Below are 13486 nucleotides of genomic sequence, written 5' to 3'. Positions count from 1 at the left end.
ACAAGATAGCTTTTGTCCCATTATATTTGGTAGACACTTCTTGAACACTGTTAATGCTAAGATAGATTGCAAAAAGGATGTTGTTACTATTGGCTTAGGTGATATGTCTCAAGAATTTAATTTCTCTAAATTTCATAGACAACACCGTGAAGAATAATTGCCTAGTAAAGATGAAATTATTGGTCTTGCTTCTATTGCCGTACCTCCTAGTGATCCTTTAGAACAATATTTGCTAGACCATGAAAATGATATGTTTATGAATGAAAGAAGGGAAATAGATGAAGTATTCTTTAAACAGGAATCCATCCTGAAACACAATTTGCCTGTTGAAATCCTAGGGGATCCTCCTCCACCCAAGGGTGATCCCGTGTTTGAGCTTAAACCGTTACCTGATACTCTTAAATATGCTTATCTTGATGAGAAAAATATATATCATGTTATTATTAGTGCTAACCTTTCAAAGCATGAAGAAGAGAGATTATTGAAAACTCTGAAGAAGCACCGTGCTGCTATTGGATATACTCTTGATGATCTTAAGGGCATTAGTCCCTCTCTGGGTCAGCACAAAACAAATTTAGAGGAAGATGCCAAATCAGTTCGTGATCATCAACGACGGCTGAATCCTAAGATGAAGTGGTAAGAAAGGAAATACTAAAGCTTCTTGAGGCAGGTATAATTTATCCCATTGCTGATAGTCAGTGGGTAAGTCCTGTCCGTTGTGTCCCTAAGAAGGGAGGAATTACTGTCGTTCCTAATGATAAAGATGAGTTGACCCCGCAAAGAATTATTACAGGTTATAGGATGGTAATTGATTTCCGCAAATTAAATAAAGCTACTAAAAAGGATCATTACCCCTTACCTTTTATCGATCAAATGCTAGAAAGATTATCCAAACATACACATTTTTTGCTTTCTAGATGGTTATTCTGGTTTCTCTCAAATACCTGTGTCGGCCAATGATCAATCAAAGACTACTTTTACTTGCCCTTTTGGTACTTTTGCTTATAGACGTATGCCATTTGGTTTATGTAATGCACCTGCTACCTTTCAAAGATGCATGATGGCTATATTCTCTGACTTTTGTGAAAAGATTTGTGAAGTTTTCATGGACGATTTTTCCGTCTATGGATCCTCTTTTGATGATTGCTTAAGAAACCTTGACCGAATTTTGCAGAGATGTGAAGAAACTAATCTTGTCTTGAATTGGGAAAAGTGCCACTTTATGGTTAATGAAGGTATTGTCTTGGGGCATAAAGTTTCTGAAAGAGGTATTGAGGTTGATAAAGCCAAGGTTGATGCTATTGAAAAGATGCCATGTCCCAAGGACATCAAAGGTATAAGAAGTTTCCTTGGTCACGCCGGTTTTTATAGGAGGTTCATTAAGGACTTCTCAAAAATTTCTCGGCCTCTTACTAATTTATTACAAAAAGATATACCATTTGTTTTTGATGATGATTGCGTAGAAGCATTTGAAATACTTAAGAAAGCATTGATCTCTGCACCTATTGTTCATCCACCTGATTGGAATTTACCTTTTGAAATTATGTGTGATGCTAGTGATTATGCTGTAGGTGTTGTTCTAGGGCAAAGAGTTGATAAGAAATTAAATGTTATTCAATATGCTAGTAAAACTCTAGACAATGCTCAGATAAATTATGCTACTACTGAAAAAGAATTCTTAGCAGTTGTATTTGCTTGTGATAAGTTCAGACCTTATATTGTTGATTCTAAAGTAACTATTCCCACGGATCATGCTGCTATTAAATATCTTATGAAAAAGAAAGATGTTAAACCTAGACTTATTAGATGGGTTATCTTGCTACAAAAATTTGATTTGCATATTATTGATAGAAAGGGAGCTGAGAACCCCGTTGCAGACAACTTGTCTAGGTTAGAAAATGTTCTTGATGACCCACTATCTATTGATGATAGTTTTCCTGATGAACAATTAAATGTCATAAATGCTTCTCATACTGCTCCATGGTATGCTGATTATGCTAATTATATTGTTGCTAAATTTATACCACCTAGTTTCACATACCAGCAAAAGAAAAAGTTCTTCTATGATTTGAGACATTACTTTTGGGATGACCCACACCTTTATAAAGAAGGAGTAGATGGTGTTATTAGACGTTGTGTACCTGAGCATGAACAGGAACATATCCTACGCAAGTGTCATTCCGAGTCTTATGGAGGACACCACGCTGGAGATAGAACTGCATATAAGGTATTGTAATCCGGTTTTTATTGGCCTACTCTCTTCAAGGATGCCCTTAAGTTTGTCTTGTCTTTTGATGAATTTCAAAGAATTGGTAATATTAGTAGATGTCAAGAAATGCCTATGAATTATTCACTTGTTATTGAATCATTTGATGTTTGGGGCTTTGATTATATGGGACCTTTTCCTTCCTCTAATGGATATACACATATTTTAGTTGCTGTTGATTACGTTACTAAGTGGGTAGAAGCTATTCCAACTAGTAGTGCTGATCATAACACCTCTATTAAGATGCTTAAAGAAGTTATTTTTCCAAGGTTTGGAGTCCCTAGATATTTAATGACTGATGGTGGTTCACATTTTATTCATGGTGCTTTCCGTAAAATGCTTGCTAAATATGATGTTAATCATAGAATTGCATCTCCTTATCACCCACAATCTAGTGGTCAAGTAGAATTGAGCACTAGAGAACTCAAATTAATTTTGCAAAAGACTGTTAATAGATCTAGAAAGAATTGGTCCAAGAAACTTGATGATGCATTATGGGCCTATAGAACTGCATATAAAAATCCTATGGGTATGTCTCCGTATAAAATGGTCTATGGAAAAGCATGTCACTTACCTCTCGAACTAGAACATAAGGCTTATTGGGCTATTAAAGAGCTCAATTATGATTTCAAACTTGCCGGTGAGAAGAGATTATTTGATATTAGCTCACTTGATGAATGGAGAACCCAAGCCTATGAAAATGCCAAGTTGTTTAAAGAAAAAGTTAAAAGATGGCATGACAAAAGGATACAAAAGCATGAGTTTAATGTAGGTGACTATGTATTGCTATACAACTCTCATTTAAGATTTTTTGCAGGAAAACTTCTCTCTAAATGGGAAGGTCCTTACGTTATCGAGGAGGTCTATCATTCCGGTGCCATAAAAATCAACAACTTCGAAGGCACAAATCCGAAGGTAGTGAACGGTCAAAGAATTAAACATTATATCTCAGGTAATCCTATAAATGTTGAAACCAATGTTATTGAAACCGTAACCCCGGAGGAATACATAAGGGACACTTTCCGGAACGTTTCAGACTCCGAAAAGGAATAGGTATGTGGTACGGTAAGTAAACCGACTCCAAAACAGTTCTAATGACAATTTTCTTCCGTTTTGGAATATTTAGAAAAATAGAAAAATAAGAAGCAGTCCGGGAAGGACACGAGGGCTCCACGAGGGTGGAGGGCGCGCCCCTACCTCGTGGGCACCTCGTGTGCTCTTCGAACTTCGTTTTCTTACACATTACGTATTTTGGTCGGTAAAAATTCATTATATAATCTCCCGAAGGTTTTGATTCCTGTATCACGCAAATATCTCTTGTCTTTGTTTCGAGTTGTCCTACTGTAGATTAGAGAAACATGTCGTCCAAGATTCGAAAGGAGAAAGCTATGTGGTTGATTACCTTGCAGATCCTAAGTTCTATGGGGATGTGGAGCATTGTGGTTGGACTACAGAAGAAGAAGAGGACTATGAACCCAAGGGAAGGGAGGAGACGAGCTCAGAAGAAGATGAAGTCCCATTACCTCAACCTGGGGACATGAAAACAAGCAGGAACTATGCAAAAATATAATAAGCCTGGAGCAGGAGATCGATGACCTAAGGGACCAAAATTCTGTCCTCTAGCGTAAATTAAGAAGAAGCCTACGCCATCAACAAAACCATCACCTTCTTCACCAACAAAGAAGAACTGAGCATCGGGTATGGGCACTCCCCTTGGCAATTGCCAAGCTTGGGGGAGTGCCCCGGTATCGTATCACCATCACTTTTATCTTTACCGTTTTTCTTAGTTCGATCCCTTTGATAATATTTTGATCTAGTAGAATAAAAGTTTTTAGTATGATCCAGTTGTGAGTTTTGCTTTATGATCCTTCTATGTAATCGAGTCTGTGAGCTATATATAATAAAGATTAGTGTTGAGTCAAGGGCTTGATTATTTTGCCGTGATCTTAAGTGAATAAAAGAAAAGAGAAAGAAATAAAAATAAACAAAGAGATCATATGGATCTTATGGAGAGTAATGAGATCACATAGAAAAAGTATGATGAATAAAAGCTGTTGAGAGTTGACAAACAATGTTTTGGTCATCATTGCAATTAATAGAAAGTAATAAAGAGAGGTCTTCACATACAAATATACTATCTTGGACATCTTTTATGATTGTGAGCACTCATTAAAATATGACATGCTAAAAGAGTTGAAGTTGGACAAGGAGGACAATGTAATGGGTTGTGTTTTCTTACATCTGAGATAAATTATATCGTGTTGGATCATCCAACATGATTGAGCTTGCCTTTCCCCCTCATGCTAGCCAAATCCTTTGCACCAAGTAGACATACTACTTGTGCTTCCAAACACCCTTAAACCAGTTTTGCCATGAGAGTCCACCATATCTACCTATGGATTGAGTAAGATCCTTCAAGTAAGTTGTCATGGGTGCAAACAATAAAAATTGCTCTCTAAATATGTATGATTGATTGGTGTGGAGGAAATAAGCTTTATACGATCGTGCGATATGGAAGAAATAAAAGCGACAAACTGCATAATAAAGGTCCATATCACAAGTGGCAATATAAAGTGACGTTCTTTCGCATTAAGATTTTGTGCATCCAACCATAAAAGCGCATGACAACTTCTGCTTCCCTCTGCGAAGGGCCTATCTTTTACCTTTATCTCCTACCTTACATAAGAGTCATGGTGATCTTCACCCTTCCTTTTTACATTTTATCTTTTGGCAAGCACAACATGTTGGAAGGATCCTGGTATATATGGCTAATTAGATGTGAGTTTTCATGAACTATTATTGTTGACATTACCCTTGAGGTAAAACGTTGGGAGGCAAAACTATAAGCCCCTATCTTTCTCTGTGTTCGATTAAAACTTCATACCCATATGTATTGCGTGAGTGTTAGCAATTGTGAAAGACTATATGATAGTTGAGTATGTGGACTTGCTGAAAAGCTCTTATATTGACTCTTTCCTATGTTATGATAAATTGCAATTGCTCCAATGACTGAGATTATAGTTTGTTAGTTTTTCAATGAAGTTTATGATTCATACTTGAAATTGTGATTGAATTGTTACTTTAGCATAAGAGATCATATGACAAGAATTATATAAGTTGCTGTTCTAAGAATGATCATGATGCCCTCATGTCCGTATTTTATTTTTATCGACACCTCTATCTCTAAACATGTGGACATATTTTTCGATTTCGGCTTTCGCTTGAGGACAAGCGAGGTCTAAGCTTGGGGGAGTTGATACGTCCATTTCGCATCATGCTTTTATATCGATATTTATTGCATTATGGGCTGTTATTACACATTATGTCACAATACTTATGCCTATTCTCTCTTATTTTACAAGGTTTACATAAAGAGGGAGAATGCCGGTAGCTGGGATTCTGGGCTGGAAAAGGAGCAAATATTAGAGACCTATTCTGCACAGCTCCAAAAGTCCTGAAACTTCACGGAAGACGTTTTCAGAATATATATAAAAAATACTGAGCGCAAGAAGTTCACCAGGGGGGCCACACCCTGCCCACGAGGGTGGGGGGCGCGCCCCTACCTCGTGGGCCCCCTGGTGGCCCTCCGACGGCCATCTTCTGCTATATGGAGTCTTTCGATGAGAAAAAAAAATCATAAGCCATCTTTCCGGACGAGACTCCACCGCCACGAGGCGGAACCTTGGCGGAGCCAATATAGGGCTCTGGCGGAGCTGTTCTGCCGGGGAAACTTCCCTCCGGGAGGGGGAAATCATCGCCATCGTCATCACCAACGCTCCTCTCATCGGGAGAGGGCAATCTCCATGAACATCTTCACCAGCACCATCTCCTCTCAAAACCCTAGTTCATCTCTTGTATCCAATTCTTGTCTCCAAGTCTGGGATTGGTACCTGTGGGTTGCTAGTAGTGTTAATTACTCCTTGTAGTTGATGCTAGTTGGTTTATTTGGTGGAAGATCATATGTTCAGATCCTTTATGCATATTAATACCCCTCTGATTATGAACATGAATATGCTTTATGAGTAGTTACGTTTGTTCCTGAGGACATGGGAGCAGTCTTGCTATTAGTAGTCATGTGAATTTGGTATTCATTCGATATTTTGATGAGATGTATGTTGTCTCTCCTCTAGTGGTGTTATGTGAACGTCGACTACATGACACTTCACCATTATTTGGGCCTAGAGGAAGGAATTGGGAAGTAATAAGTAGATGATGGGTTGCTAGAGTGACAGAAGCTTAAACCCTAGTTTATGCGTTGCTTCATAAGGGGCTGATTTGGATCCAAATGTTTCATGCTATGGTTAGGTTTACCTTAATACTTTTGTTGTAGTTGCGGATGCTTGCAATAGAGGTTAATAATAAGTGGGATGCTTGTCCAAGTGATACGTCTCCGTCGTATCTACTTTTCCAAACACTTTTGCCCTTGTTTTGGACTCTAACTTGTATGATTTGAATGGAACTAACCCGGACTCACGCTGTTTTCAGCAGAATTGCCATGATGTTGTTTTATGTGCAGAAAACACAAGTTCTCGGAATGACCTGAAACTCCACGGAATACCTTACAATAAATAATAAAAAATCCTCGCCAAAGATGAAGACCAGGGGGGGCACACCCTTCTCACGAGGGTGCCGCCCCTAGGGCGCGCCCCCTACCTCGTGGGCCCCCTGGAGACCCCCCGACTCCAACTCCAACTCTATATAACTGCTTTCGGGGAGAAAAAATAGGAGAGAAGAAATCATCGCGTTTTACGATACGGAGCCGCCGCCAAGCCCTAAAACCTCTCGGGAGGGCTGATCTGGAGTCCGTTCGGGGCCCCAGAGAGGGGGGGGGGGTTCGTCGTCGTCATCATCAACCATCCTCCATCACCAATTTCATGATGCTCACCGCCGTGCATGAGTAATTCCATCGTAGGCTTGCTGGACGGTGATGGGTTGGATGAGATTCACCATGTAATCGAGTTAGTTTTGTTAGGGTTTGATCCCTAGTATCCACTATGTTCTGAGATTGATGTTGCTATGACTTTGCTATGCTTAATGTTTGTCACTAGGGCCCGAGTGCCATGATTTCAGATCTGAACCTATTATGTTTTCATCAATATATGAGAGTTCTAGATCCTATCTTGCAAGTCTATAGTCACCTATTATGTTTTATGATCCGTTAACCCCGAAGTGACAATAATCGGGATACTTACCGGTGATGACCGTAGTTTGAGGAGTTCATGTATTCACTATGTGCTAATGCTTTGTTCCGGTTCTCTATTAAAAGGAGGCCTTAATATCCCTTAGTTTCCCTTAGGACCCCGCTGCCACGGGAGGGCAGGACAAAAGATGTCATGCAAGTTCTTTTCCATAAGCACGTATGACTATATTCAGAATACATGCCTACTTTACATTGACGAATTGGAGCTAGTTCTGTGTCACCATATGTTATGACTGTTACATGATGAACCGCATCCGGCATAATTATCCATCACTGATCCGATGCCTACGAGCTTTCCATATACTTGTTTACGCTTATTTACTTTCCCGTTGCTATTGTTACAATCACTACAAAATACCAAAAACATTACTTTGCTTTCGTTACTCTTTTGTTACCGTTACCATCACTATCATATTACTTTGCTACTAAACACTTTGCTGCAGATACTAAGTTTCCAGGTGTGGTTGAATTGACAACTCAGCTGCTAATACTTGAGAATATTGTTTGGCTCCCCTTGTGTCGAATCAATAAATTTGGGTTGAATACTCTACCCTCGAAAGCTGTTGCGATCCCCTATACTTGTGGGTTATCAAGACTAATTTCTGGCGCCGTTGCCGGGGAGCATAGCTCTATACTTTGAGTCACTTGGGATTTATATCTGCTTATCATTATGAAGAACTTGAGAGATCCAAAAACCAAGATCTATCCCTCAACTATGAGGGGAGGTAAGGGACTGCCATCTAGCTCTGCACTTGATTCACCTTCTGTTATGAGTAAGCTTGCGACACCTACACCTGCTTCTGCTATTCGTTCTGATATGTCGCATGTTATTGATGATGCTCCTTCTGCTATGCATGATACTTATGATGAAACTACCTCTATGCCTGATACTACTATGCCACTTAGTGATTTTCTCGAGGAACAACTTGCTAGGGCTAGAGAGATTGAAAATATTGAATCTGATTATGAAGATGAAAGTGATAATGAAGAATCACTTGTTATTCCTGAGGGTTATTTATTTGATCAAGATGCTTCTTTAGCCATTTTAGCTTGCAAAGATAGATATGAACTCAAAAGGTTATTAGCTAAATGGAATAATCAATCTCTAAATGCTAGGATGAGACCTGACCCTGCTTTTGCTACTTCACCTATATGTGTTGCTGATAAGGATTATGAATCCTCTGTTGATCCTGATATAATTACTTTGGTTGAATCTGATCCTTTTCATGGCTATGAATCTGAAACTGTTGTAGCACATCTTACTAAATTAAATGATATAGCCACCCTGTTCACTAATGATGAGAGATCTCGCTACTTTTATATCCTTAAAATAATTCCGTTCTCATTAAAGGGTGATGCTAAGATATGGTTTAATTCTCTTGATCCTGGTTGTGTGCGTAGTCCCCATGATATGATCTATTACTTCTCTGCTAAATATTTCCCTGCTCATAAGAAACAAGCTGCTTTAAAGGAAATATACAACTTTGTGCGAATTAAAGAAGAGAGTCTCCCACAAGCTTGGGGGAGGCTTCTCAAGTTACTTAATGCTTTGCCTGATCATCCTCTTAAGAAAAATGAAATACTTGATATCTTTTACAATGGACTAACCGATGCTTCCAGAGATTACCTGGATAGTTGTGATGGTTCTCTTTTCAGGGAAAAACACCGGATGAAGCTGAAATCTTATTGAATAATATGTTGACAAATGAAAATAATTGGGCACCTCCCGAGCCAGCTCCAGAGCCAGCTCCTGCTCCAATTATTGATCCTATTCCTAAACCAACTCCAAAGAAGAGAGGAGTTCTATTTGTCAGTCCCGAAGATATGCAAGAGGCAAAGAAATCTATGAAAGAAAAAGGTATTAAAGCTGAAGATGTTAAGAATTTACCTCCTATTGAAGAAATACATGGTCTTAATTTACTGCCTGTTGAAGAAACATATGATCTTCATCCTTTATTTATCGAAGAACCTCCAGACCTCGATAACCCGACACAGGTAGTAAAGGTAAATTTTCTCTATAGATATGATAAAGCTGAAATCCCTCCTACTAAAATTACTAGTCAATGCTTGGATGAGTTTGATAATTTTATGTCTAAGCAAGAAGACTTCAATGCTTATTTTGGTAGACAATTAAAACAAGATGCTGATATGATTAAATACTTGGGTGACTATATGGCTAATATCAGAGGTGAACTTAAACTTGTTAGCAAACATGCTTCTATGGTTACCACTCAAGTAGAACAAGTCCTTAAAGCTCAAAAGGAATTGCTCAATGAGATGAATAGTAAGAAAAATGATTATGCTGTTAAAGTGGCTACTAGAACTGGTAGAATGACTCAGGAACCTTTGTATCCTGAAGTCCACCCTAAGAGAATTGAGCAAGATTCTCAGAGAAATAATATTGACGCACCTAGTTCTTCTAAAAGGAAGAAAAAGAAGAATGATAGAACTGCGCAAATTTCTAGTGAACCTATTGCTGAACCACCTGATAATCCAAATGATATATCTATGTCTGATGCTGAAACACAATCTGGTAATGAACATGAACCTAATGAAAATGTTAATGATGATGTTCGTAATAATGCTCAACCTAGTAATGATAATGATGTAGAAATTGAACCTGCTGTTGATCTTGATAACCCACAATCAAAGAATCAACGTTATGATAAGAAAGACTTTGTTGCTAGGAAACATGGTAAAGAAAGAGAGCCTTGGGTTCAAAAACCCATGCCTTTTGCTCCCAAACCATCCAAGAAAAAGGATGATGAGGATTTTGAGCGCTTTGCTGAAATGATTAGGCCTATCTTTTTGCGTATGCGATTAACTGATATGCTTAAAACAAATCCTTACGCTAAGTACATGAAAGATATTATTACAAATAAAAGAAAGATACCGAAAGCTAAAATTTCCACCATGCTCGCTAATTATACTTTTAAGGGTGGAATACCAAAGAACCTTGGAGATCCAGGAGTACCTACTATACCATGCTCCATTAAAAGAAACTATGTTAAAACTGCTTTATGTGATCTTGGAGCCGGTGTTAGTGTTATGCCTCTCTCTTTATATCATAGACTTGATTTGAATAAGTTGACACCTACTGAAATATCTTTGCAAATGGCTGATAAATCAACTGCTATACCTATCGGTATTTGTGAGGATGTGCCTGTTGTGGTTGCAAACGTTACTATTTTAACGGACTTTTTTATTCTTGATATTCCCGAGGATGATAGTATGTTTATTATTCTTGCAAGACCTTTTCTTAATACTGCAGGGGCTGTTATTGATTGCAACAAAGGCAATGTCACTTTTCATGTTAATGGTAATGAGCATACGGTACACTTTCCGAGGAAACAACCTCAAGTTCATAGTATCAATTCTATCAGAAAAATTTCATCGATTATATTTGGAGGTTTTGAATTTCCTCTTCCTACTGTCAAGAAGAAATATGATATACTTATTATTTGGGATGTGCATATCCCCGTTGAGGTAACCTAGTGTAATTCGAAATTTCTCCGGTTTCATGTTAATCGGAATGAGTTGTTAACAAGACTTGATCAACCTTGTTAGTGGGTTCCTTTTGACGAGCATGAGATGGATGAAACTAGAAGCACAACCTTCTGTACCCTCTCTATACTTTCTGTTATTTAGTTAAAATAAAGTAAAAATAAATAATTTTCTGTCTGTTATCTGATTATCCATGCAATATAAAAATACCTCGAAAATAAAAGTTCTCCAAATGCCCTGAAAATTAAATATGATTTTTTATAGAATATTTGAGGATTTATGGAACAAAGAACACACCAGGGGGGCCAACCACCTTGCCACGAGGGTGGAGGGCGCCCCCCTATGGCGCGCCCCCTGCCTTGTGGGCCCATGGTGGCCCTCCTCCACTTATTCTTTCAGCCACACACTTCATCTTCCTCCCCCAAACACGAAAAACCAGCTCAAACCCGAGTCCAAGCTCGTTTTGCTGCCATTTTCGATATCCTTGCTCAAAGCACCTCTCGCAAAACTGCTTGGGGAGATTGTTCCTCGGTATGTGACTCCTCCATTGGTCCAATTAGTTTTTGTTCTAGTGCTTTATTCATTGCAAATTTTTGCTGCTTAACCCTGTTCTTGAGCTTGCATGTCAAATTTATATGGTCAAAAGTAGTTTTGATGCATGATATAGGCTCTAGGCACTTGTAGGAGTAGTTGCTATCAATATTATTGAGTTTGGTTTACTTTTATTTTGAAGTTACTAAAAATTTCAGAATTTTTCAGAAAATGATGAGGAGATTATTGAGGGGCTCATCGAGCCAAAGCTTGAAGGAAAAGGCACCGAAGCCTAAGTATAATTTGCCGCGCACCACGGAGGTTCGGGCGTGTGAATGGCCTTCCGAGGATTTCTTGAGAGCAGCCGGGATTTATGAAGATTTTCATGAATTGGCTCATAATGCAGGCGTCACCCCTTTCCTCCACGACCAATGCGATCAGTATCTCTTACTCACAAATACCTTTGTGCAAAAGTTTCATTTTCATTCTAGGAACTCACCACCTATGGTGGAGTTCATTTATATGATGAGCATAAGGAGATGTCACTTTATGATTTCTGTCGGATTTGTTTAGTCCCTTTTGGGGGCAAGACAGAAGAACCACATCATGATGATGTGGAGGGATTTATTAGTACTATCACTGTAGGGGAAACTAGGAAGGTTTCTGATGCACGAATCACTAGCATACATTTTCCTGTTTTACGTTACTTTGCATTATTTGCTAGTCATTGCTTAATTGGTCGCGGAAACTATGGAAACCTTAGTATCCCTGATATTATTATTTTGCTCCAAGGTTTATACAGTGATAACACTTTCAGTATGGGCGGCATTATTGCTAGATGGTTAAGTATGAACCATACTAAGGGTCCCATCTTTGGAGTCATCTATGCTACACGCCTAGCTGCACATTTTAACATATCTATTAGGCATGCGGAGAAGGAATAAAAAGTGCTGCCTCATGTTTATTTAGATTATAAAAGTATGATGGCACATGATTTTATTGTTAAGAATAGGGCAGGAGAGCTTAAATATCAATTGTTCGTTAATAAACATCATCCTGAGACCATTACCTTGCCTGCTCCTGCTTTGTTTGATTTGACTGTAGGCAAGTACCTTGTTTCGTTGACGGCTATCCACACCTACCGGAACCATGCACCAGCCGAGGAGCCAGAACCGGAACCATAATTTGATCCTTCACGATAGTCTAACTATCAGTGGGATCCAGAGATGATTGCCAGCCAGTGGCAATCGGAGCCTTCTTCTTCCTCATCACAGTACGACCCCAACAACTGTTATTATGGATATCAGCCAGGCCAGCCATGGCCATAGACCAACTTAGGCCAAAAGCCTAAGCTTGGGGGAGTACGTATTTCTCACCGACATTACATTTATGATCACACACACTCATTGCTAGATGTCGGTGCTCATACTTTTTCATTGTATCATCCATGCTAGTTTATTTCCTTTTATGCTTTCTTCTTGTGTGTTTAATAAACCTTAAGAAAAAACCAAAAAAATTAGTTGTAGCTTTTAATTAATTTACTTTCCATGCTTGTAGTAGTAATTAAAAAGAAAACCCAAAAATATTTCCTGTTCTTCTTTTGCTTGTTGGGAGCTTTCCCATGTAAATAGTTTTATTTCTTTTCTTTCTTTGGGGGTCAGTAGGATAAGACCATGATTAAATTGTTGAAGTGGCTCTTTTATGCATTATTGTTTATCTGATAAAAGAGCCCATATTGCTTGGTCTTCTCCTGTTTATTGAATGCTCACAGATTCCAGCTTAGTCCAATGCACGTGCACTCTTATTATTATTATTCACATCGTTCGGTCGTGCAAGTGAAAGGCAATATGATGATATATGATGGAATGACTGAGATGAGAAAAGCTAGTACGAACTCGACCTCTTTTATTTTTGTAAATATGATGAGTTCATCGTTCTTGATTCAGCTTGTTATGAATAAACATGTTTGCAATGACAATTAGAGA

Source organism: Triticum urartu, chromosome 6A, assembly GCF_056163025.1.
Source record: "Triticum urartu cultivar PI428250 chromosome 6A, HENAU_Tu73, whole genome shotgun sequence".
Lineage (NCBI taxonomy): Eukaryota > Viridiplantae > Streptophyta > Magnoliopsida > Poales > Poaceae > Triticum > Triticum urartu.
The sequence above is the reverse complement of the archived record's forward strand: the minus strand, read 5'-3'. Positions refer to the sequence as shown.